The 10,804-nt window shown below is 45.7% G+C and overlaps 1 pseudogene; it reads right to left on the minus strand.

Annotated features, from left to right (window-relative positions):
* Positions 1–289: 289 nt before the first annotated feature.
* LOC123060031 (transcription factor DIVARICATA-like) lies at positions 290–2,254 on the minus strand (annotated as a pseudogene).
* Positions 2,255–10,804: the final 8,550 nt, after the last annotated feature.

Genomic DNA, 10,804 nt, shown 5'->3' on the forward strand with positions numbered 1-10,804 from the left:
TAAAGGACTTAATTGCACACAAGCAATGCAAAGGTCAATCCACAAGGCTGGAAATAATTAGAGCTGTAATCAAGGGAAAAGTTGACCAGATGAGCAAGGCAGGTAAATGCTGGATGACTCACTCCAAACTCATTTTGGTTTATCTGGAAAAATTACACTCGCAAACATACAGACGGCGCAAGCACTAAGACAAGCTGTATATATATGCTTGAATGGATGAATGATAGATCATAGATGTGGATAGGTATGTGTGAGATGCTGCATGAGTAAGGTTTCCAATAACATGAGCTGACCAGAAAGCAGGATCCATGAAGATTGAAAATTAAGTCCACTTGACAATGTACATGATCAGTACTGAGCACTAGTATTCCCTGTCTGTCTCAAGATACTACAGCATCAAGTTCTAGACATCCTTTTCCCTTACACTCTCAGTATCCACACCAGAAATTATGGACTACTACCAAGCATCACCACTCACCAGCATACCTACTCTCTCTGCTATGTTCTGAAAAATCCCCATAATCAATTACTTACTTGAATAATAATACAGGCAGTGAAACTACAGCAAGGGCCATATTACACTAGACATCTGATGCGCTTGCATCTTCTAATACAGCGTACTCGGTACTCCGGTTCGCGGCCAGCTGATCATGTAGAGGACCACACTGCAGGCCTTGATCTTGCAAACCCTGCCGTAGTTCGGCATCCCGAGAGCTCGGTTCGGCAAACTGAAGGGCGCGCTCGCCGCGCCATGCTGCTTGGTGTCGGCTGGCAGCGAGAACTGCCCCGTTGCCGCGCTGAGCCGGTGCGCTGGACTGGTTGATCATCAATCACTGGGACGGCGAGGGAGGCTGGTCGTCTGTCAGGTGAACTGTGGTGATGTCGTGGATGCTCGACCTCCTTGCCGCCCCTGAGCTGAGCCTGATAAAGTACTTCTGCGCGTGGCTGGCCACCTGCGTCGGCGTCCTCGTCCGCACGAAGTTGCGTGATATGTTCCTCCAATCCCCTTTTCCGTACGTCTTCAGGCCTAAGAGGAACAACCTGGCCAAAGAACAAGGCATGATCAGCTTCAACAACCAGTATGGATCATGAATTCTTACTGCATGGACATCTCATCAATTCCTAGTGAACAATTTATTCAGTTTCGTATAGCAGTTCTTCCATGGTTGAATTATTCTGATGATGTAAATCCTATTGATTGATGGTGAATTCAAGCAAGAAAATTTATATCACTAACTAGTCGTGTGCATGACATAGATGGAGCAGAGCAATCACTCTCACAAGACAGTGAGATCAGAAGAACACTGTGCTCACCTGTGCTCGTCGTCGGTCCACGGAGCCCCCCTCCTCCTCCCCTGTCCCGGCGTCCGCACGCCGTGCCAGTTCCCGCAGCCAACGCCGAACCGCCGTCGGGCCCGGATGGAGACGGCGTGCAGGCGGCGGAAGCCGCCGAAAGAGAGCACGACGTCGCGGAGCAGCTGTTCCGAGAAGCCGAGGCCGGCCCACTCCCTCACGCACGGCGCCTCCCACAGCCGCTCGTCCTGCGCGAGGGTCCGCCAGCCCCGGCTCACGCACGCCGCGGCGGCCAGCGTTCGCGCCTCCACCCGCCGCAGCACCTCGCATATCACGTCGTCCCCCAGACCCGGCACCTCTCTCGCGTCCCCCGGCTGCTGTGGTGGAGGCTGTGAGGACGAGGATGCCTCAGCCTGGCTCGAGCTCGAGGTCCGCTGCCGCTTCTTGGCTGGCTCGCTGGAGCCGCCACCGGCAGAAGCGGGAGGAGGAGCGCAGGGATCACGGCCAGCCGAGGAATCGGAAGGGCACTTCATGGCGGGGCGCCTGTACACACGACTGTCAGGATCACGATGGATCTGACGAGGAGAGATGGACAAAAATCTGATCTTGACGAGGATAGAGATAATGAAGAGGATAAATTCTTGTAGGATAACAAGACAATTTACTTACTGGAAATTAAAGAACTGAAATACAACAGGATGGCTTTGATTTCTTAGCTTAGCAATGGTACAAGGATAGCCTTTATATAGAGTCTGGTCGATGACATCCCATGAGAAATGGGAAATGTTCAAGCTTTTGCGCCGGTCACACGAGAAACGAGCGATGGGGTGTGATCCTATGATGCAGCCAGCACCTCTCTTCTTAAATAATATCTCAGCTTACCTAATCCTCTCGCGTCTGTTCCTCACCGCTCATTCTCTTTCTCTCAACTTCATTGCTTTCACCATCTAACTTCATTGCTTTCACTAAGGCTTCCGTCCTTGGGAAATACCCTTTGGCTCTCGCATGTATATACATCCTATATGAAGTATTTTTTTTAGGGTACGTCAATGGCGTACCTTAGCTTTATAGAAGAGAGAAAATTATGTACAAGAGATTACAAAATTTGCTACTTAGGCGTCACAAGTCGACCCTAACCCAACCTCCATTACACTCCCTCATGCTACTCGACTACTTGGATACTAGGTGTCCTCCAAACGCTCCTGCCATGGCCCAAGTCCTCAAGTCGCCGAAGATCACGTCCACCGTATCACCCTCATTCTCGCTTTGTCCCGATCCAAAGACCCTCGAGTTGCTCTGTTTCCAAAGAGTCCAGCAGATAAGCATCACGAACGTGTCGAACCCTTTCCGAGTTTGCTTGTGGATTTGTTTCCCAGCTTCCATCCACCATTACACCAACCTAGAATCATTTGCCGGGCAAAGCTCAATCCTCAACCCCATTCTAGCAATGGAACGAAACACTTGCCGCGAGAACACGCACTACTGCAAAATATGGTCCACCGTGTCTTCCTCCTGGTCGCATAAGAAGCACCTTCATGTTTGGTCTTGCAACCCATGTCTCATCCTTTTATCCGATGTCCACAATCGGTATTGAACTGCTAACCACATGAAGATCTTGCACGCTAGTGGAGCCCAACATTTTCAGATGGCTCCGAATGAGTGAAATCTCACTCCTCCCTCACAAAGCATCTTATAAGCGGATGATGCTGTGTAAACTCCCGACTCGTTCCAAGCCCAAATGGGACGGCCCTCCATATGATCCTCCAATTGCACCTCTGAAATGATCTCCCAAAGCCCGATGAACTGGGTCAAACCTTGTGTGCATAGGTTACCCACTACGTTATTCATCCAAGCATGCATGCCTAGAGCCTCATGTACCAGTCTCGTGTTGACCACCTGCGTGCGAACCGTTGCCACTACCAAGGGGGCAATCTCGGAGATTGTTGTGTTGGAAATATGCCCTAGAGGCAATAATAAAGTGGTTATTATTATATTCCCGTGTTCATGATAATTGTCTATTGTTCATGCTATAATTGTATTAACCGGAAACCGTAATACAATACATGTGTGAATACATAGATCGCAATATGCCCCTAGTAAGCCTCTAGTTCAATAGATGGTCATGGTTTCCTGACCATGGACCACTAGTAGAAAACAGGGCTTTGGTCACGGGGCAATATTCACATTAGTCCCGGTTCAGTCACGAACCGGGACTAATGTGAGAATTGGTCCCGGTTCGTGCGGCTAAGGCATTAGTCCCGGTTCACCTGAGCCCTTTAGTCCCGGTTTGAGACACGAACCGAGACTAAAGGGTGCGATGCCCTTTAGTTCCGGTTTGTGTCTCAAACCGGGACTAAAGATTAGACTTTTAGTCCCGGTTTGAGACACGAACCGGGACTAAAGGATGCGATGCCCTTTAGTCTCGGTTTGTGTCTCAAACCGGGACTAAAGGTCCCATTTTCAAACTCTACCCCCCCTCGCCCGGATCGCCTTTTTTGTTTTGAAAAAATCAAAAGAAAATGATAAAAACTTCAAAAAATAAAATCCTTCGAGAGGTAGTTATATTACTACATCTACTAGTTAGGAAAATTTAAAAACTTAAATTTGGACATGTTTTGCAAAAAGTGTTGGGAAAATGTAAAACGGCTATAACTTTTGCATACGATGTCGGAAAAAAATGTATAATGTATCAAAATGTTCAGAACGAAAATCCGCTTCCGATTTTGACGGCCTACGACCTGTTTGCAAAATTTTAAAATCCTCAAATTCTAAAAGGAAAAAAAGTTATGCTCAAATTTCAGTTTTTTGATTTTTTCTTAAATCTGGTCAAACTACTTATTCAAGAAGTATTAGTGTTACTAAATAATTATTCAAGAATATTAGTGTTACTAAATAATTATTTCAGTTTTTTTGAATTTTGGTCAAATATGGTCAAACTGTGGTCAAACAATGGTCAAACTACTTATTCAAGAAATATAAATGTTACTAAATAATTATTTCAGTTTTTTTGAATTTTGGTCAAATCTGGTCAAACTATGGTCAAACAAGGGTCAAACTGTGGTCAAACTACTTATTCAAGAAATATTAGTGTTACTAAATAATTATTGTTTTTAGAACAATAGTTTCAAACTCAAATAGTGAAATGTGTGACTTCATGCTCAAGCTAAATTCCTGAGGGTTAATAGGATTGACATCTTAGTATTGTCAGGAAAACAACAAGTGCAGACTTGGAAACGAGGGAGAATAGAACCCGGAAGTTAAGCGTGCTCAGGCTGGAGTAGTGAGAGGATGGGTATCCGTTCGGGAAGTCAGACGATTTGGAATGATGAGGGGTGATTAGAGATTAAAGGTTAAATTGAGCAGTGATGAGGGGTGATTAGAGATTAGAGGTTAAAATAATTCAGAAATTTGAAATAAAAAAATTTCAAAAAAAATCATAAAATTTTCTTTAGTACCGGTTGGTGTTACCAACCGGGACTAAAGGTGGACCTCCAGGCAGCGGCCACGTGGAGGGCCTTTAGTCCCGGTTCCAGTAAGAACCGCGACTAAAGGGGGAGGCTTTAGTACCGACCCTTTAGTCCCGGTTCCAACCCTTTAGTCCCGGTTCCAGAACCGGGACTAAAGGCCCTTATGAACCGGGACTAAAGGCCATTTTTCTACTAGTGGACATTGGATGTCATTGATAACGGGATCACATCATTGGGAGAATGATGTGATGGACAAGACCCAATCCTAAGCGTATCGCAAGATCGTGTAGTTCGTTTGCTAAAGCTTTTCTAATGTTAAGTATCATTTCCTTAGACCATGAGATTGTGCAACTCCTGAATACCGTAGGAATGCTTTGGGTGTACCAAACATCACAACGTAACTGAGTGGCTATAAAGGTGCACTACAGGTGTCTCCGAAAGTATCTCTTGGGTTGGCACGAATCGAGACTCGGATTTGTTACTCCGTATGACGGAGAGGTATCTCTGGTCCCACTCGGTAATGCATCAACATAACGAGCTCAATGTGACTAAGGAGTTAGCCACGGGATCATGCGTTACGGAACGAGTAAAGAGACTTGCCGGTAACGAGATTGAACGAGGTATGGGGATACCGACGATCGAATCTAGGGCAAGTAACATACCGATGGACAAAGCGAATTGTATACGGAATTGATTGAATCCCCGACATCGTGGTTCATACGATGAGATCATCGTGGAACATGTGGGAGCCAACATGGGTATCCAAATCCCGCCGTTGGTTATTGGCCGGAGAGATGTCTCGGTCATGTCTACATGGTTCCCAAACACGTAGGGTCTACACACTTAAGGTTCAGTGACGCTAGAGTTGTTATGGGAAATAGTATGTGGTTATCGAAGGTTGTTCGGAATCCCGGATGAGATCTCGGACATCACGAGGAGTTTCGAAATGGTCCGGAGATGAAGATTTATATATGGGAAGTCCTTATTCGGTCGCCGGAAGTGCTCGGGGGTTACCGATATTGTACCGGGACCACCGAAGGGGTTTCAGGGGTCCACCGGGAGGGTCCACCTTCCCCGGAGGGCCCTATGGGCTGAATATAGAGGGGAACCAGCCCCTAGGTGGGCTAGGAGCCAACTCCCCCTAGGGCCCATGCGCCTAGGGTTGGGGGAAACCCTAGAGGTGGCGCCCCACCTAGCTTGGGGGGCAAGCCTCCCCCTTGCCCCCCTCTAGATGCATCTAAGGGGGGCCGACCCCCTCTCCCATGCCCCTATATATAGTGGGGGTGGGAGGGCAGCCGCACCCTTCCCCTGGCGCAACCCTCCCCCTCTCCAACACCTCCTCCTCCTCCTCCGTAGCGCTTGGCGAAGCCCTGTCGGAGAACCACGAGCTCCATCACCACCACGCCGTCGTGCTATCGGAGTTCTCCCTCAACTTCTCCTCTCCCCTTGCTAGATCAAGAAGGAGGAGACATCCCCGGGCTATAAGTGTGTTGAATGCGAAGGCGCCGTTGTTCGGCACTTAGATCGGAATCGACCGTGATCTGAATCGCTGCGTGTATGACTCCACCAACCGCGTTCTTGCAATGCTTCTGCTTAGCGATCTTCAAGGGTATGAAGATGCACTCCCTCTCTCTCGTTGCTAGCATCTCCTAGATTGATCTTGGTGACTCGTAGGATTTTTTTTGAATTATTGCTACGTTCCCCATCAGTGGCATCATGAGCTAGGTCTATGCGTAGATTCTATGCACGAGTAGAACACAAAGTAGTTGTGGGCGATGATTTGTTCAATTTACTTACCGTTACTAGTCTTATTTTGATTCGGCGACATTGTGGGATGAAGCAGCCCGGACCGACCTTACACATACGCTTACGTGAGACTGGTTCCACTGACTGACATGCACTTGATGCATAAGGTGACTAGCGGGTGTCTGTCTCTCCCACTTTAGTCGGTTCGGATTCGATGAAAAGGGTCCTTATGAAGGGTAAATAGCAATTGGCATATCACCGTTGTGGTTTTGCATAGGTAAGAAACGTTCTTGCTAGAAACCCATAGCAGCCATGTAAAACATGCAACAACAATTAGAGGACGTCTAACTTGTTTTTGTAGGGTATGCTATGTGATGTGATATGGCCAAAAGGATGTGATGAATGATATATGTGATGTATGAGATTGATCATGTTCTTGTAATAGGAATCACGACTTGCATGTCGATGAGTATGACAACCGGTAGGAACCATAGGATTTGCCTTAATTTATTGTATGACTTGCGTGTCAATGAAAACACAATGTAATTACTTTTACTTTATTGCTAACCGTTAGCCATAGTAGTAGAAGTAATAGTTTGCGAGACAACTTCATGAAGACACGATGGTGGAGATCACGGTGTCATGCCGGTGACGATGTTGTTCATGTCGCGCCTCGAAGATGGAGATCAAAGGCGCAAGATGATATTGGCCATATCATGTCACTTTATGATTTTCATGTGATGTTTGTCATGTTTACATCTTATTTGCTTAGAACGGCAGTAGCATAAATAAGATGATCCTTCACTAAAATTTCAAGAAAAGTGTTCCCGTAATTGTGCACCATTGCAAAGGTTCGTTGTTTCGAAGCACCAGTGGTGATCGGGTGTGATAGATTCTAACGTTCGCATACAACGGGTGTAAGCCAGATTTACATATGCAAAACACTTAGGTTGACTTGACGAGCCTAGCATGTATAGACATGGCCTCAGAACACGAGAGACCAATAGGTCGAACATGAGTCGTATAGTAGATACGATCAACATGGAGATGTTCACCGTTGATGACTAGTCCGTCTCACATGATGATCGGACACGGCCTCGTCGATTCGGATCATGTATCACTTGGATGACTAGAGGGATGTCTATCTGAGTGGGAGTTCATTAAATAATTTGATTGGATGAACTTAATTATCATGAACTTAGTCTAAAATGTCTTTACAATATGTCTTGTAGATCTAATGGCCCACGCTAGTATTGCCTTCAACTTCAACACGTTCCTACAGAAAACCAAGCTAAAAGACGATGGTAGCAGATATACGGATTGGGTCCGTAACTTGAGGATCATCCTTATAGCTGCCAAGAAAGCATATGTCCTTGAAGCACCGCTAGGTGACGCACCCATTTTCCCAGCAACTCAAGACGTTATGAATGCCTGGCAGTCGCGTAGTGATGATTACTCCCTGATTCAGTGCGGCATGCTTTACAGCTTAGAGCCGGGGCTCCAAAAGCGTTTTGATCAGCACAGAGCATATGAGATGTTTCAAGAGCTAAAAATGGTTTTCCAAGCTCATGCCCGGGTCGAGAGATGTGAAGTCTCTGACAAGTTCTATAGTTGTAAGATGGAGGAAAACAGTTCTGTCAGCAAGCATATACTCAAAATGTCTGGGTTGCACAACCGCTTGTCTCAGCTGGGAGTTAATCTTCCATATGACTTGGTCATTGACAGGATCCTCCACTCGCTTTCACCTAGCTACAAGATATTTGTGATAAACTACAATATGCAAGGGATGGAGAAGTCCATTCCTGAGTTATATTCAATGCAGAAATCAGTGGAGGTGGAAATCAAAAAGGAACATCAAGTGTTGATGGTGAATAAAACCACTAGTTTCAAGAAAGGCAGGGTAAGAAGAACTTCAAGAAGGATGGCAAGGGAGTTGCTGCGCCCGGTAAATCAGTTGCTGAGAAGAAGCCAAAGAATGGACCCAAGCCCGAGACTCAGTGCTTTTATTGTAAGGGAAATGGTCACTAGAAGCAGAACTGCCCCAAGTACTTAGCGGATAAGAAGGCCGGCAACGCCAAAGGTATATGTGATATACATGTTATTGATGTGTACCTTACCAGCGCTTGTAGTAGCTCCTGGGTATTTGATACTGATGCGGTTGCTCATATTTGTAACTCAAAACAGGAGCTGCGGAATAAGCAGAGACTGGCGAAGGACGAGGTGACGATGCGCGTCGGGAATGGTTCCAAGGTCGATGTGATCGCCGTCGGCACGCTACCTCTACATCTACCTATGGGATTAGTTTTAAACCTCAATAATTGTTATTTAGTACCATCTTTGAGCATGAACATTGTATCTGGATCTCGTTTAATGCGAGATGGCTACTCATTTAAATCCGAGAATAATGGTTGTTCCATTTATATGAGAGATATGTTTTGTGGTCATGCCCCATTGGTCAATGGTTTATTTTTGTTTAATCTCGAACGTGATGTTACACATATTCATAGTGTGAATGCCAAAAGATGTAAGGTTGATAATGATAGTCCCACATACTTGTGGCACTGCCGCCTTGGTCACATTGGTGTCAAACGCATGAAGAAACTCCATGCAGATGGACTTTTGGAGTCTCTTGATTATGAATCATTTGACACGTGTGAACCATGCCTCATGGGAAAAATGACCAAGACTCCGTTCTCCGGAACAATGGAGCGAGCAACCAACTTATTGGAAATCATACATACTGATGTGTGCGGTCCAATGAGCGTCGAGGCTTGCGGTGGCTATCGTTATGTTCTCACCCTCACTGATGACTTAAGTAGATATGGGTATGTCTACTTAATGAAACACAAGTCTGAGACCTTTGAAAAGTTCAAGGAATTTCAGAGTGAGGTAGAGAATCAACGTGACAGGAAAATAAAGTTCTTACAATCAGATCGTGGAGGAGAATACTTGAGTCACGAGTTTGGAACACACTTAAGAAAATTTGGAATTGTTTCACAACTCACGCCACCTGGAACACCTCAGTGAAATTGTGTCTCCGAACATCGTAATCGCACTCTATTGGATATGATGCGATCTATGATGTCTCTTACCGATCTACCGCTATCATTTTGGGGTTATGCTTTAGAGATTGCCGCATTCACTTTAAATAGGGCTCCATCGAAATCCATTGAGACGACATCGTATGAATTATGGTTTGGAAAGAAACCTAATCTATCGCTTCTAAAAGTTTGGGGATGCTATGCTTATGTCAAGAAACTTCAACCTGAAAAGCTCGAACCCAAGTCGAAAAAATGCGTCTTCATAGGATACCCTAAGGAAACTATCGGGTATACCTTCTACCTCAGATCCGAAGGCAAGATCTTTGTTGCCAAGAATGGATCCTTTCTAGAGAAAGAGTTTCTCTCGAAATAAGTAAGTGGGAGGAAAGTAGAACTTGATGAGGTACTGCCTCTTGAACCGGAAAGTAGTGCAACTCAAAAAGATGTTTCTGTGGTGCCTGCACTGACTAGAGAGGAAGTTAATGATGATGATCATGAAACGTCGGATCAAGTTGCTACTGAACTTCGTAGGTCCACGAGGACACGTTCCGCACCAGAGTGGTACGGCAACCCTGTCCTGGAAATCATGTTGTTAGACAACGGTGAAGCTTCGAACTATGAAGAAGTGATGGCGGGCCCGGATTCCAACAAATGGCTTGAAGCCATGAAATCCGAGATAGGATCCATGAATGAAAATGAAGTATGGACTTTGACAGACTTGCCCGATGATCGGCAAGCCATAGAGAATAAATGGATCTTTAAGAAGAAGACTGACGTGGATGGTAACGTGGCCATCTATAAGGCTCGGCTTGTCTCTAAGGGTTATCGACAAGTTCAAGGGGTTGACTATGATGAGACCTTCTCCCCCGTAGCGAAGCTGAAGTCCGTCCAAATCATGTTAGCAATTTCCGCATTCTATGATTATGATATATGGCAAATGGACGTCAAAACGGCATTCCTTAATGGTTTCCTTAAGGAAGAATTGTATATGATGCATCCGGAAGGTTTTGTCGATCCTAAGAATGCTGGCAAGGTATGCAAGCTCTAGCACTCAATCTATGGGCTGGTGCAAGCATCTCGGAGTTGGAACATTCGCTTTGATGAGATGATCAAAGCGTTTGGGTTTACGCAGACTTATGGAGAAACCCGTGTTTACAAGAAAATAAGTGGGAGCTCTGTAGCATTTCTCATATTATATGTGGATGGCATACTATTGATGGGAAATGGTATAGAACTTTTGGAAAGCATAAAGGCCTA

Source organism: Triticum aestivum, chromosome 3A, assembly GCF_018294505.1.
Source record: "Triticum aestivum cultivar Chinese Spring chromosome 3A, IWGSC CS RefSeq v2.1, whole genome shotgun sequence".
NCBI lineage: Eukaryota > Viridiplantae > Streptophyta > Magnoliopsida > Poales > Poaceae > Triticum > Triticum aestivum.